This window comes from Phoca vitulina, unplaced genomic scaffold (assembly GCF_004348235.1).
Source record: "Phoca vitulina isolate PV1807 unplaced genomic scaffold, GSC_HSeal_1.0 scaffold69, whole genome shotgun sequence".
Classification (NCBI taxonomy): domain Eukaryota; kingdom Metazoa; phylum Chordata; class Mammalia; order Carnivora; family Phocidae; genus Phoca; species Phoca vitulina.
Genome location: NW_022589772.1, coordinates 3,988,718 through 4,004,767, shown reverse-complemented (window position 1 = coordinate 4,004,767; position 16,050 = coordinate 3,988,718). Strand labels below are relative to the sequence as shown.

Here is a 16,050-nt window from a genome sequence, read left to right as displayed (position 1 = left end):
TCTGAAGCCCCAAGAGGACAGTGATTTCCTAGCCATGGGCTTCCCTCTTCCCTCAGCCTCTGGTTTTTAAGGGAGCTAGGATGAGCCTTTTGGCACTTCCGAGGCTCCTTGCTTTTTGCCTAGCAGGCTCCCCACCACGTTGCCTCCTACGGGAAAGCTGGAGCCCTTAATGAGTGGGAGTTGGGGGGCAGGAAGGAAGGGGCACAGTCGGATCTGACTGCAGCGATGGCCACAAGGTGCAGTGAGCAGACCCCAATGAAGGAGGAGCGGGCACAGTGCTCTCAGCTAACAAACCAAACCGCCTTTTGCACTAGCTGCCCAGCTGGGTTCTTTTGTATTCAGAGCAGGAGGGGGAGTTTTTTGTTTTTGTGTTTGTTTTATTTTAAGTGCAGCTGCTATAGCAAAAGCTGTGAAGACTGAGAGCCACAAAGACGCAGAGTCCACCACGGGGAATGATTTCTGGCTGCAGGACTTGAGGCAGGGGTGGGAAGGGAGCCCCGATATCCAGGCGGCTTTCGCCCAATGGGTTGTACATGTCCGCCTTCCGTGCCTGCCCAGGAATGGCTCGGCTCAGCCTGGCCTCGCATTCCGACCCCTTTCAGGAGAGCAGTTTGTTCGTTCTATTTGTTTGTTTTGTTTTATTTCTGTCTCCAACCAAAGAAAGCTATGTTTTCACTTTGTAAGGGTTCTTACATGTTCGGTATGTTTATTACAAAAACATGTACAGACAATGCGGAAGTATATAAAGAAAACAGTTGATGACCTCCACCATACACACATACCCACATGTCTTCCTTCTCACCTTTTTAATTCCCAGAGTTACCCTATTAGCAGTTTGGTGTGTATGATTCCAGCTGAAAGACACACACAAACACAAACACGCATGCGCACATTTTTTAACAAGAATAAAATAATAGTACACGTGCTGTTCTGCAACTTTTTTCACTCAAGAATGTGTCAAGACGTTTTTCTATTTCAGTACATAAGAATCTACTTGATTCTTTTTAGCTGGTGTCTAATATTCTTTTTTAAAGATTTTATTTATTTATTTGAGAGAGAGGGAGAGAGCACAGAGGGAGAGGGAGAAACAGACTCCCTGCTGAGCATGGAGCCCGATGCGGGGCCCGATCCCAGGACCCTGAGATCATGACCTGAGCCAAAGGCGGATGCTTAGCTGACTGAGCCACCCAGGCACCCCTGGTGTCTAATATTCTAAAACCTGCGTCTACCGTATCTTTTTTACCAGTTCCCTTATTGAGGGACATTTAGGTTGGCCTTTATATGATGAGTGTTTCTTTCTTATATAAGATTCAACAGCAAACACACTCGAACATATGTCGGCGTGTTTTTATGAGTGATCCATAATCAAATTCCTTGAGTTGAAATTGCTTGGTCAAATGGCACAAGCACTTCAAATTTCCTAGGTATTGCCAGCTTGCCCTCAAAAAACACTCTGCCATCTTACACTCCCATCCGTGGTACATGAGAGTGAGCAATGCTTTTTTTCTCTGGGATTTGACTGGAAGGCTTTGAAGATAGTTGTAGTTTACTTCTGTTGCTCTAAGCCACATCCCAGAGCCTGTCGATTCTCGGGTGACTCTAGGGGCTGGTAGGGTTGGTGAGAGCCAAAGGAGCAATACAACAAACACAAAACAAGAAAGAACAACACAACTGAGAGTAGGAGAGCTGGCTTCTAGGATCTCTCTGAGGCATTGGACAGGCTACTTTAAATCCCTGGGTGTCCATTTGCTCATCTATCGAATGCAGTTTTTACTTGCCACAATACACTGTTGTGATTGTTGTGAGGATCAAACGGGGAGGTATGAAAGTGGTTTGTAACCCGAGAAGCAGGATACACATGCCAACTGGTTATTGCAGTAGTGTGGTTATTATATCCTTAAATCAATGAGCTTGGAGAAGGAAACAGGGGAAGTGGGAGTTGAGTGGAAAAAATTACACAGATGAAATCTTTAAGACATTCTCAGCTTCCCTGAAAGTTCCCATGCTGTCGTCCTATATTCTTGGAGAACAAACCACTTTGGTAGTAAAGACTGCTTTATGGTATCAAGAAGAATTGGGGCGCCTGGGGGGCTCAGGTGGTTAAGCGTCTGACTCTGGGTTTTGGTTCAGGTCTTGATCTCATGGTTCATGATCTCATGGGTCCTGAGATCAAGCCCCCCAGTCCAGCTCTGTGCTCAGCGGGGAGTCCGCTTGAAGATTCTCTCCCTCTGTCCCTTCCCCCACTCACGAGGGCACGCACATCCCCCCCCAAATAAATAAATAATTCTTTAAAAAAAGGAAGAATATAGGTTATTGCCCTTTCATGGGAACACTGAAGTCTTCTGTGCTGGGCCTGGCTCCTAAGTCCAGTCCTCTTTCTATGACAACGCTATGCTTTAATTTTTCAGGCACCTAATAGGATTTTGGCACCGTGCTACTTTCTATAATCACCAGTGAGAGAAGAAATACACACATGAAATGCTTAAATAACCATGTGAGGTGACTGCATAAATAGCTCTGAGTTATAGCTGAGGTATATGGGAGGATTAGAGTGAAATCAAATACCTTTTAATTACAATTTAAATCAATAGCCCAGAAGAACAAGTTAAATCATTAGCCAGAAAAAAATCCAGTTTTATCTATTTCTTAAAAAATAAGAACGTTCTTATTCTTTAAAATAACCCAAATAAGTGCATTTTACAAATCAGAGATATAACATTAAGTAAATGTTCATTCATTTAGATCAGTGATTTTTAGATTACTTTTACCATGATGTAAAAACAAAAAATCAATGTGATGGGCTACTTCCTTTAACCCCAAAGTTAATTAAAAAGATATTTGTAAAATCATTGAAAGCAGAACCCTCGTGATTTCAACCTATTAATCAGGGATTTGAGGAGGAGGGTGAGGGGTGTTTTTACATTAGGAAGACAACCACCAAGCACACACACAAAAAGCTATTTAAAAATGCCTGATTTTTTAAAAAAACACCAATCTAGTATACTCTTTTTTTTCCAAGCAAATACATATTTTAACAAAACCAATAATACCATGTATCATATTAGAAAAAGCATGGGCCTTGGACTCAGATCTAGATACAAATTCCACCTCTGCGACTTCCTACAGTGTTCATGTAATAGTCATGTAGGCATAAATATATTTTTAATTAAGGAAAATAAAAAGTAAAATGCAAAGTGATCCTTTAAAAAATTTGAAGTATGTAGTTTACCTAGTCTTTGCCTCCCTCTTTCCTGCCTTATCGTAGATTAGAAGGGTCTTCGTTATTCTTTTTTCAACTTCCAGCATGATCGTAATTTTAAATGAATTAGTCCAAAGAGGTATCCCATTCTCTCACCTTCCCCGGATGTTGTCTCTGTGAATCTAGAGGCCTGTTGTGTGACTTTTCCTAAAAGGAACTTGGCAAATATATATTAGTTCACTCTCTGTCTTGAAACTTGTTTTGCTAGCATTATGGAGAGATGATGGCCGGACGTTATGGGGTGTCGAGAAAATTGGAGAAAAGTGTACTGTGGGGGGTCATAACCCATTTTTATCATTGAAGTATGGCAGGATATATTTGTCTTCATAAAAATAAGTTTGAAAGTGGAGAGGGAAAATCATCCATAAACTTTTACCTGACTGTGGTAATTTTATGTTCTCTTCTGATCATTTCTGTGGGTGTATTTTACATCACTATAATTCAAAGGTCCTTAGTATTTTGCATTCTTTGTCATTTTTGATGACAGCTTACTGTCTCCTTGCTGGGATTTACCATAATTTATATAATCTAGCCAAATCCTGGGGGGTATGGATTTTGGAGTAGCTTTCGGAGTTACATTTTAAGCTTTGCACACGGGCAAAAATTTGAACTTTTTCTTAGAGACGAGAGGCCAGGGAAGGTTCTAGGGAGAGCCACATTTTAATGAAATTAAATATATCTATATATCTATGTATCTAAACTACTTGAAGTAGTTTGTTTTTTTATTTATTTAGTATAACGCTCCGTGTTTTGAAGTGTGTGTTTCACGGGCAGAAAGAGAGTTTCCCTATCTAGATTGTCATCTCTGAATGCCACTGTCATATCTGCCAGAGTCTACTGTGTAATCCAGAGACTCCATCAGCGTAACCTGTTGGCCTGACAGGTGGTGTCCCAAATCCAAACCATTTTCCCCAGTAAAGAGTGCCCATGTAGCTGGACGGATTCCCTCCCCTGGAAATTTATCCGAAATTCCAGTCTTCCCGGGGTACTGGGGGGCGGTTAAGGAAGATCCATGAAATGCCCCCGCCCCTTCCTACTGTCAGGTGCGCCTCTCTCTTGACGGCCCCACCTCTGTCTAGACAACCCCGACAGTGTAGAAGTTTCCATCTCCTTTTCCTTTCCCTCTCTCTGTTCCCTCCCCTTCAGTTTTTTTTTCCCCCCTCCCAGGCGCTTCCTGCCTGGAAACAAAAGATTGGTCCCCAGCAGCCCACTCAGGGCGATTTTAGTTTTCTGCTCACCCTCTGATTGGCCCGCGTGCGGCGCAGAGCCCGGGTGACGTCATAGCAGACAAGAGCTAGGGAGCGGTTGCCGAGCCGGGCTCTGCCGCGGGCGGGCAGCTGTCGGCTGCGCACCGTCTGGGGGCTCGCGCGGGGGGCTGCAGCTTTCCCGGGCCCGGAGCAGGTGTGCGGGGCCGGGAGGAGAGCCGGGGGGAGCGGGCCGGGCCCGGGGCTGCGGCTGCGGCTGCGGCCCCCGCCCCCCAGCCCCGCCAGCCCGAGCGCTCGGAGGTAGAGAGGAAAGGTCTGGACAGGGTGGCTGGACCAGTGGCAGGTAAATCCCGCGACTCACGGCGCCCGGCTCGCTCGGGGGAGGGTGTGGCGCTGCTGGGCGGATTTTCTGCCTTCCCGGGGGGTCCCCTCCTGCTCTCGCGGCGCCCCAGCCTCGGGTCCCCTCCGTGGCGCCCCCGGAGCCGCCAGACCCGGCGCGCAGTTCGCCCCATCGCGCTGGGCGGACGCGGACGAGTGGGTGTGTCAGGGCCACTCTCGGAGGGCCTGGACCCCGGCGCCGGGGCAAGCCCTAGACTCGCCGACTCGGGCCTGGGCCGCTGGAGGCCAAAGCCGCCCCCAAAGCAACGTCAGCCCGTTAGTCTTACACCATCTTCCCGCCCCCTCCCCCAGCCACAGAAGCGACGGCAGCCCCCCCCCCCCCAAAAAAAACCCACCAAGGGGAGGAGGTGTGGCCGCGGCCGGGACAAGTCCGGGGGAGGGGGAAAAGCCCAACCTGAGCAAACATAAAAAGTGACGATTTTCTTCTACGGGGCACCCTTTCTTTTATTTTTCTTTACCCTCCTCCCCTTTTTTGGTCGGGGGAGGGTAATGACAGGACGACTCATTTCTTGTCACGTGGCGACTGGAATGATGCAGTACTATCCCTAAAAAGCCTGGGGTCCCTCAGTTGGCCTTTGTCTTTGTCTGGAGGGGGGCAAGGGTCATTAGGGGTCATTAAGTCCATGGCCCCCCTACCCTGTCCTCAGCACGCAGGGGGCCTTGCCCTCAGTTTGTGAACTGGCTCTGGAGAGAGGACTGACACACTTTGGGGCGGATTGAACATTTTAGATTCTTGCTCTCACAGGCTTTCCTTCCCTAGGTGGTGGTTCAGGGACGGGGTGGGAGGGCGGTGCCCGCAGGGAGGGAGCCAGAGGCCCCACTTGATTTTTTGGTCCCACCTTCCAGAATCCAGTGGCAGACTCTGGACTTGAGGGTTCTAGGCTGTGGTCTGTAGAAGCAAAGGACAGAAGGGTGAGTGGCTTGGCTTTGGGAAGCATGAAGGGGGTTGGTTGCAGTGTTATTATTTTTTTTTAATGGCTTTCAGCGGGGAAGCCTTTAGCCATGTTAGTCTTGCTCCCCCCATGGTTTTGCAGACTCAAATCCAGGCCAACTGTATGGCTGTCTGAGGTGTTGGAACAGAAGGAGGTCCATTCCTGTTGGTGACAACACTGTGGCCCTGTTCTGGGATGACCGAGGTATAAAGGTCAGTGCGGTTTTCACTGGGCCATTTGCAAAATTATAATTGGGCAGGTCTGTGATTTGGTACTTGAGGCCCCTAACCAGGGCACCTTTGGGTAAAGGGGCTTAATCTGGTAATGGATGACTAAGAGGGAGAGCCACATAAGCCTCCGCTTCTGGGTACAAATGCCATACCTCCCTACTCCATGAAAGAGGCAAAATGGGAAGAGACTGGCGTGAATGCTGGGTAAAAGCCAACAGCTGAGAATCTTGAGGCCAGAGGGACCTTGAGATGTCAAGGAGTGGACCCTCCAAGCCTCCAGGCAGGCACGTGGGCCTTGTAGGAGAGACTGAACAGAAAACGGGAGGTTCACTTGTGATGTGGATGCAGGCAAGGGGCCACAACACCCCAAAGGCGTTCCGACTAGCTGACCATTACCACAGGTTGCAGATTGCTTAGAGGCAGAATTGGCTTACAAAGCAAACGAACGTGCTGAGGTCTTTGGGGAGAGGGCAGCAGACGTGACAAGTGAGAAAAATGAGGAATAACTGGGGCCGGGGGGAATGGGAGGTGCTGTCCCCATCAGAGACTCTGCTATTGTGAGGTCAGAGACGAAGCTACTGTGAGGTCAAAGAGGGTGGCCAAGGCAAAAAGAAATCAGGGCTAGAAATCTAGACGCAGGTAAGCTCAGATGGAGCAGGTAGGAACAAAGCCATAGAGAGAAGAAGAAGAAAGCCATGGTCTTAACCAGGAGCTCAAAGGCCCCGTTTTACCTGGTGAGATGGGGAAATGGTGGTGGTTGAGGCACATGTGGTTCAGCCCAGACTTAGGGGGACAATTTCTTGATATTTAGGGCCTCGATAGCATTTCCATCCGTGTAACCTGTCTTCAGGAGCTAGTAGCTTTGGTCATAGGAAGAAGAAACTCTGTGAATAGCCGACTCCACAGTGGCTCTTTCCTCCTGGGTAAGGAGAAGGAAGAAGGGGGGCAGGGTCCCAATGCGATTAGGGGAGCTTCGAATCCGCCCAAGACAGGTAGGTTGACTATTTTTACACGGGGAGGGCCAGGGCCAGGTCTGGGGTCCCTGCTGCAGGCATGGGGGTATTTGGCTGTGCTCCAAAAATGCCCTCCTTCCCGGGGGCCCATGGGACCCTGTGCAGGTGAGGGATGGTGAAAACCCCTGCCCTAGAACGTAAGTGCAGCTGTTGAGGCTTCTGGGCTGCCCTGTTGTCCCCCAGGCTCTCCACCTGCCAGAGGCTAGGCGGTTCCACCTGCCAGAGGCTAGGCGGTTCCCTCTGCAGGGCCCCGGGTGGACTCCCCTGCCAACTCGGCGCTCTGCTGCTTATCCAGCAGGGGGCAGGAAAGGGCACGCAGCGGTGGCAGGGCCGGAGTCGTCCATTTCCGGTGTGAAGTGGGAGCCTTGGGATCAAGTAACAGCCTTATGTTTAAAATCTGATTTAGGGGTACCAGAGAACCAAAGGAACCCCCGGGGCCTGGCAGTCTGTTTCCATTCCCTCCCCAAATGTGTCGCTTCCTCCCGCACCCCAGGACTTTGGAAGGCATTTACATTTACATACGGCGCAGTGATTACTCCAGTCACTAATACACGCAGCCTACCCCAGAGTTTAATTGGAAATGTTAATCAGTACAATGGATCCATGTCTGATTTGCACATTCGGTCAATTATCTGCAGGTTGGGGCAATCTGTGCTGCACCCGGGAGACGTGATGAGGGGCAAAATGGCGTAGCTATCCGGCTGGGGCTGCGGGCGGGAAGCAAAATGGGGGAGGGGGACCTTGAAGACTGGAAAGAGAGGAACAGTTTACTGGTGGGGAATGGAGATCGTTCCCAAGGTGCAATCACAGCAGAGCCTGGGCGGCTGATCCTTGAGACAGAACAGGACCATCCTGGAGCCCACACAGTGGAGAGGGAGGACAGGGTTTTGCCCTGAGCTGGGAAGGTGCTGGATTTGGAGAAGGAAGGTTTTTTCGAGACTAGAAGACATGGAGCTGGGGTGGAACAAACCTTGGGAGTCAGGAGTCTGGTGTTGCCGTCTGCTTCTGCCCCTCTCCGCGGAGCCTTAGTTTCCCTGTCTTTGAATGATGGGGTTGGACGAGGTGGTTTCTGAGATGGTCAGGAGATTTTAGGAAGTGGGTCCATTTGTTCTTGGTCATGAAGGCAGGTCCACCATAGGACAACATCCCCCCCCCCAAAAAATTTACCCTTTTAAATCACACTTTTTGGTATGCCCTCTGATTTGGGGGGAAACAGTATAAAACAAACCCCCAATCCCTACACACATTTCATCTGTTTGAGCAGCGTGGTTTAATTTTTATTTCATGTGAATGGGAAACGAGAGGGAGAATAGAAGCCCAAGTGGAGAATCTGCTAGGGACCCTAAAACCAAGCCCCTGAGAAGCTCTGTGGGGATTTGATACAGATCTTATACAGTGGGGTGGGGGGCAGATGGGCACTCGTGGCACTAACTCCCTAACCCAGCCTCAAAACCGAAGGGCCTGGGATGAAGGTGAAGGAAGGCCCGCTTAGCGTGTGTATCCTTTTCCTTCTTTCTCCCTCATCTCTCTCTGAGCCAGGTGGACTTTTTGGAATTTCGCACCCTCAAGACACACTACCCCTAAGCCGGCACAATCGCGCCCTCTAGTGACCGCAGCAGGGACACCTTTGGCAGAGCTCCTCCTGCTCCCATGGCCCAGCTCCCTTTGCCAGTGCTAATCCCTTGTGCAGCTGTTAACTCCCTTCTCGAGTTAACAGTCCTTCCAGATGGCCTGAAGGAGAAACTGAGGCAGCTGCAGCTCCCTGCAGGCCGTTCTATATGGATGGGACTGGGGGTTGAGCAAGGACACCATCTCCCTAGTGCTTAGCCGGAATGCAGCAAAGCTGGGGTGCTGGTAGGCACAAAATGGGTACACTGATCCCTACCCCCAGCCTCCAGGAGGAGGCTAAGCCCCAGGTGCAGACACAGGGCAGTATAAACACACGACAAGCTACACATAATATGGCAGAGCCACATGATACAGAATAGGGATTAGATCCGTGCCACGTACAGACAAGGCACAGGCCACGCAGTGCGACGCATAGCACATACACAATACAGTGTAGACACTGTATCCATACACATACTATAAACATGACTGCACACCCCCGCACGACGGGATACAGACGTGACACCCACAAAATAGCATAGATAGGGTACGGCACGCACATGACTGGGTACAGGCACCCAGATACCGTGGGGGTACAGGAAGCAGCACAGATACACTAGCCGCCCCCCACAGTGTGTACTCACACACAGGACTCATCTTCACACTCCCAACAAAACACTCCCCCCCCCCCCCCGCCCCCCAACAGGACAGGCGAGAGGAGTGTAGCCACCAGGGGGAGCGCTGCGTCCTGCCGGGCTCCGCACACTGGCTCCGGCCGTGCAACTGGTATATTTGAAGCAGAGAGCCCTGCAGTTCATCGGAGGCTGAGGCGAGGTGGAGGCAGGCCTACGGAAAGCTCTCGGTCTTGCACAGGAACCTGGAGGTGCTTGGTTGGTCCAGGCTGGTGCCTCCACTGCCCCCCACCCCCACCTGGCCTTCCAGCACTGTTCCCCACCCCCATGGGGGCTTGCTGCCATTCCCCGGGCTCAGGGGACTTTTTGTGGCCAACCTTCTTGAGCCCCCTTCCAGTCCTGCCCCTCTCTGGAGCTTTGGCAGCCATTACTCACCTCCTCCCCACCCCGCCCCCTTGCAGGATGAGCTCACGACGCCAGGGAGGGGGTGGGCACACCACTTAGTGGCCCAGTGGGTGGGATCTGGAAAGGCTGCTGGGAGTATGTGAGTGGGAAGCACTCAGGGAATGCCACGGCCCCCTGGGGGACACAGGCGGCCGAGCTCTGGAGTCTTGCCAGGAGCAAGTGGTGGATCTGGGGTATGGCTTGGTCTTCTCGTTCACCAAGGGGAAGTGGGGAATCCTGGGGCTTTTCTTGGCTCCCTGAGTCTTCACTTTTTCTCTTTCCACCTTTAGCTATCCCTCCCTCTGTGTCTTTGGATTAGGACCTGGTACATTCTGATACCCGCTGGTAGAACGTGTGCTAGCCTGGGACCGGCTTTGCTGGGATTTCACATAGAGGTGCTGCTTTTCTTGGAGGACAGACACGTGGAGGGAAGGCGGGGGCAGGGTAGGAAGGATTGCAGAGGGAAGATCCGTCTCCTTGAGAGGCTCGAGCGATTGTGGGGGAAGGCAGGAAAAGAGAGGTTAAAGACCTTGCCTCCACAGTTGGACATGGAAACCTCTGTGCGGAAGATAGGGTAAACCGTCACCCCGAAAAACCCCAGGATATACTCACCCTAAGAAATCTGAGAAAGGCTGTGGAAGACCTCCCCGTAGTGGAGATTGGGTTGGGGGGGAGGGGAGGCAGAAGGAAGTTCTAGTTAGGATCAGAGGCTGAGGCCCTCAGCAGCTGTGTAATGATAGCAAATTAGGGACACCCCCCCCCCCCCACCGAGTGCTTCCCACCGCCACTCAGTGAAGGAGGTTGCTGCAAAGGGAAGGAGGGGGAGGTGGGGGCCTGGAAGTGAAACAGCATTGCTAGATCTTTGGGAAGCTCAGGTGTCCCCAGAGCCAATGTGCATTTGCCACGATCTCTCGGTTTTCTGTCGGACGCTGGACTAGACCACCTCCTGTGAATATGCGGCTATTTCCCATCTGTCCTGTTTGATCTAGTCCTCCTGACACTTGTCCAGGGTGGCTAGGGCAGGTGTTCTCTGCGAGCTAGCAGGCAGAGCCAGAGTGAGTGGCGAGGTGACAGTTCTCAACCTGAAACCCCCAGTTCGTGCCCTTGCTGGACTCCGACCTCGCAAAGCCCTTTTTATGCTTCTCCCCTCTGATTCTCTGCCTTCTTGAGGGGTTTTCTGAAATCCACTGTAGCATGTGTGTGAGGTTTGGGCAGGTTGGCTGAGGGAATAGTAGCAGGTGGGGCAAGAGGTTCCTGCACCCCCACGATGCTTCTCTTGGCAGGTTGCCCCCAAGAAAGTGCAGCGGAGTCCTTGCGTCTTGTGGCAGCTGACGTGCCCAGCCCTGAGTCCGTGGGAGCTGAAGGCAGCCCGGCCCCTTCTCATGGGCAGCGCCCACCTGTGCTGAGGTCCTGCTGCCGTGGCAATAAGAGGTGAGTAATGGACTCCAGGGCAGGGAGTCAGGGATGTCCAAATCCAGGTAAAGGCCACCTTTCCACCAGAGCTGCCAGTATTAAAGACCTTGCCTGGGCCTCACGAGCCAGGACTGGGTGCATAGCCCCTCCTTTCTGGGGCACTGTGGCCCGTATAGCTGCCCTTAGTTTCTCAGTTCTCCCCGTTTCTAATATGGGAATGATAGCCGTGACCTACATCGTGGGGTGAGTAGGAGAAACAACTGAATGGTCATGGCCAAGTCCTTTGCAATTGTCAGGCTCCGTCTAAGAGCTTCCGTGTAACCACCGACACACTTCCCTTCAAGCTGGCATTTCCTCTCCTCCTGCTTTCCGGATGTCAACGTGGCATTTCAGCCACATGCCACTGACTGACCAGTCAGTTCCCGAAATTTCTCCTGCTCCACACCTTTCATTTGACCTTCCTATTCAAGGTGTACCCCAACCCCATCTATCCCTGCTTCCGGGCCTGATGGGCTGAAACCTTCCAGAACCTTCTCTCTCCCTTCCCAACCAAGCAGGGAGCACTTCTCCCCCCAGCTCTCTAACAACACTTGAGCCCATAGAGTATCGCATAGCCCTTATTTCTCAACTGCTGTCGATCGTTCTTGCACGGTTTCTGGAGTATTCATCTTGGCAGGTAAAGTAGACCATAAACTAGGGGTAGGGACTCGATTTCACAGGTCTCTCGTCTCTCTCCCAAGTGCCCGACAGTTCCCTGGCAGCATTTCGATTTGGGCCCCTCCCTTCCTCTCCATTTCTTTTAGGTTCCCTGGCCTGCCTGTGATCATCTACCTCTTTCCCTCCTCGGGCAGCTGATAGGGCTTCTGCTGTCAGCTGCCCCCTCTGGCCTTTTGTTGCCATATGCCGCCGTCCAGCTACCTGTTTGTATCTTACGTGCCTCTTCCTCTTTGTCTGCGCTTCTGTCTATTTGTCAGTTACCCGGGCATCTCTCATAGCGCCCAAGTCAAAAGCGAGTGACCAACCAAACTTAAAAAAAAGCAAAAAACCCCAACAAGAAAAACAAAGAACAAACAAGGAATACGCAGTGCAGTTCCCGGCCCGACAGGACAAAGGAAAAGCGCAGCTCAGCGGCAGGTGTTTGTGGGGTGCCTCCTCGTGAAGGGGAAGCTCCAGAGTTTCGGCCGGGATATTGAGGGTATGAAATTACAGCCCTGCCGATACTGATGTATTCAGCTTCCTCGAGATGCTGCGGTAGGGGATCCTCTATAGACCTCGAGTGACAGAAGGTAACTAGAACTCGCTCAAGTCAGAAGCGAGCCCTGGGGTCTCTCCTGGGTGTTCTGTGGCAGCTCCAATAATAACGTGTATTTATCGTCTGCTGTTGCCAGCGCTGGGCTGGGCATTTTACTTGCAGGAGACTGTTTGATCCCACAGTAACTCTGCAAGGTAGGTATTTTTTTTTTCCTAATAATTACTGTTTTTGTTTCTGATTATAAAAGTGAGACTAGCTCAAGGTAGGTTCTAGAATCATGGTTTTGCCCACGAAGAGACCGGGGTTGAGAGGGGCTAAGTAACGTGCTGTAACTGGACACGCGCAATGGCTTTGGGAGGAAAGACACTTCCTCGAGAGTTTCTCAGCATCCCAAATGCTTCAGTGCTCACACACACGTACACACACTCTCATGAGCACACTCGTGTACTCTTGGACCTTCACACAATCCTTCTGCCTCCTTGGCTCACACTTTTCCCACCGGACACATTCGTGGTGACGGTCACTCCCACCCCCTCACCCTCACCCGCGTATTTACAAACATGCTGCACACAGGCCCACGCTCATACGGCCACACACTGCCACGTACATTTTTATGTTCACGTTTTTGGAGTGACACACGCCCCACACTTGCCATACACCCCAGCCTCACGTTCTCACCCACTCACACCTTTACGTTTTCTCACGTTCTCACACACTCACGGTCACACCTTCTCACCCATATCCACGCCGATGATAGAATCACATTTAACCCACAAATTCCTTCATGCTCACACAGTCTACATGCAGACCCCACGCCCACTTTCCCTTGTCCACTTCTCATACAGCCATACATACCTCAGTTTTAGACGCTCTAACACATTTGTACCGTCATGGTCTCTTCCTCGTAGTAAGACCCTGACACAGCTCATAACTCCTCGCAGGGACACACGCACATGCATACACATTCCCACCATAACCACAGTCTCACCGTTTCCGCTGTTACACCACCTTACTGTCTTACCCTCAGTATCGCGTGCTCTGGGACTCCTGCTCAGCACGGACACAGCCTCCCCACCTCTATCGCGTTCACATGAAATCACACTTACACATGGAGACACGCTCACTTTGACACCCATTCACGCTCATTCGCTCACCTTCATGCTGAGACCTGATCGCACTATTCACCAAACTCACGAGCATGTGCCCTCAGAGATAGTCACACACACGCCTTTTCATAACCTCGGCCACTTTTACGGACACACATCGCCCTGCCCTCACACTCAGAGTCACACAGATGCACTCGCACCGACACACACCAACACCCATCTGCTCGCTCGCATTCAGTACTCACGCTAATTCACATCAACATGCAGTCACACTTAGGGCACACCCGTGCCTACATACTGACGTTTGCACGTTCTTACGGGTTTCCATCCTCTCACACTCTCAGCCACGCACTCTGAACCCTGCGCTCCCACATATCCCCAGGGGCACACTCTCTCACACTCATGTACATTCACATGTATGCCCTCTCCCTCTCCCACTACCGTTTCTGCATCACACGCGTTCACACTGGCACACTCCCCACACGCTCCCATTCTTGCCCATTCTCACTCTTGTGCTCTCATACTGACAGACCCTCACGTTGCCACACACATGCACACCAGTACACACGTGGTGACCCGCACAGTCACCAACCTGCGTCTGTGCTAGCACACACCACGCCACGCCACACAGTCCACACTGTCACCCTCGATGCCCGTAAATGAGTTCATGCACTCGCACACAGGCCACTGGTGACGCCACAGACAGCCACGTAGGCTCACACTCACTCAGACTCTCATTCCCCCTGCAACGTCCCCCCTGAGGGGGGTACACTGCTCACACTGGCCCACGTGCCCACACAGTCACTGAGGCATAAGATACATCGCCTCTAGCTTGACCTGCTCGCCTGAACGGCCATGGACTCTTCCCTGGACTCTCACACGGACGCATTGACGCTGACACATCCTCACATGGACACGGACCTACACCCCCTCACTGAGGTGGTCCCACTCCCCCACATCTGCAACTCATACATGGCTTATAGTGATCCCACACTCAGGCACACACCCCGCATCCCCAAGCTTACACATGGCCCCCCGCGGATATTGCCACATCCACACACTTTTTCACTGACACACGCACCGTCACATACCCCACTGCGGGGAGTACAATTGTCACTTGTTTTGCCCCTACTTGCCACTAGTGCTCTCCTCACCCCTGCTGGAAGGTTTTTCAGCAGCCTGTGGCCAAAAGAAGAGTGTTGGTCTCAGCCGAGGCACCAGTGGGACTAGATCTTTCCAGAGCCAAAAGGAGTGGAATTTATGTCTAGCATTAAAAAGAAAAAGCTCAAACCCACAGATCAAATCTTATGTCCTTTTGCCATAATTTTCTTTTATGGAAGTCATCTCTAAGAGAACCTTGGCTGGTCTATCCAAAAGGGGTTGGGGTTTAGATGGTTTGTTTTCTGGAAGTTTACGGCTTAACTTGCCACCTCCTTTCTCTCCCAAGGGGAGGGCAGGCTAAAGCATGTGTTTCTTTATGCACTCACAGTGGTTCCCTAGGCAAAAGTCTGGGTCTCTGTATGTTTCTGATCTGGAATTCCCTGCTGTTTCCGGTAGGCACCTCTAGTCTAGCCAGGTCTACTTTTACCCTGTTAGCCCTGGAACGTGGTATTCAAGTTTCTGTCGTGAGCGTGCATGTGCATACATAGACCCCACTGGAATTTCAACAGCTGCTACTGACAAATTAACAGAGGAAATTTCTCAGTAGGCGTGGATAAAGGCAAGCTGAAGAAACTTCCTTGCGCTCCAGACAGACTGTAGATTTCCCTGCAAGAGGGTAAAAAGAAGTGCAAATCCCAGGAGTGAACCAACCAGTAGATCAGGGGCCTGGTGCCAGAGTCTTGTGCCACACCAGTTCCCGACGAGAGATTTAGAAACATGAGAGCACCTTGTAGGAGCCTCCTTAATCTATGGCTTCCCCTGCTGGAGCCTCTCTGGAGGAAAGATAAGTGCAAACTAGGCCCAAGCTGCCATTTGATAATGGACTCTGGCACCATGGGGAAAAGCCTGTACTCTGAAATACCACACACTACCTTCTACACCTGCAATTAGATTGAGACCTTCTTGGAAAGCAGAGACCACATCGTCTAACTTATTTTAGATTCCCAGGGTCTAGCGTGATGCCAGGCCCAGAGCAGCTACTTGTGAAACTCCAGTCAGAAACTGAAGGAGGTGGGTGGACAGCAGTGTGTCAGGACAGATCCAGTGCCTGCCTTCCTCAATCCTAGAATTCCAATGGCATTACCAGCGTAGACTGAGGATCTTCTGTGGGCCCTATCGAGTGCTAGACCCAGAAGGAGATTCAGATGGAGGAAAGAAACATACCCTGCCCTTGAGGTACTTTCATTCGAGTGGGAAAGATGGCGTCACCATGCAACAGTAGCATAAGGCAACAGTCTTGAAGCTTGGGATTTGGGGGACTCTTTATCATCCAGTGATCTTCAGGCTCCCAAGGCCTTGAGGGCCCATGGGTGGTTGGAAACAGCCGCCAGGTTGTGGGGCAGTCATTTCCCAAAGCAGACCTCCTCGTAGACCTCTTGCCCAGCCCAGAGATATG

General features: G+C 51.3%; 1 protein-coding gene across 16 annotated transcripts in view; it reads left to right on the top strand.

Moving 5' to 3' along the window:
• PAK3 (p21 (RAC1) activated kinase 3) overlaps positions 1–16,050 on the top strand; it is a 249,900-nt gene that overhangs the window by 130,218 nt on the left and 103,632 nt on the right. For 10 of the 16 annotated variants that reach the window (XM_032392810.1, XM_032392808.1, XM_032392806.1 and 7 more), the window contains exons 1-4: positions 4,573–4,807; positions 5,710–5,775; positions 5,898–6,007; positions 11,006–11,153. The exons of 1 other annotated variant lie outside the window; for it this stretch is intronic. The gene's annotated coding sequence lies outside the window, so the exon portion shown is untranslated. Of the gene's footprint in view, positions 1–4,572; positions 4,808–5,709; positions 5,776–5,897; positions 6,008–6,836; positions 6,949–9,806; positions 10,118–11,005; positions 11,154–16,050 lie in introns of those variants that run through there. 5 more of the 16 variants (XM_032392799.1, XM_032392798.1, XM_032392801.1 and 2 more) reach the window with 5 other exon arrangements.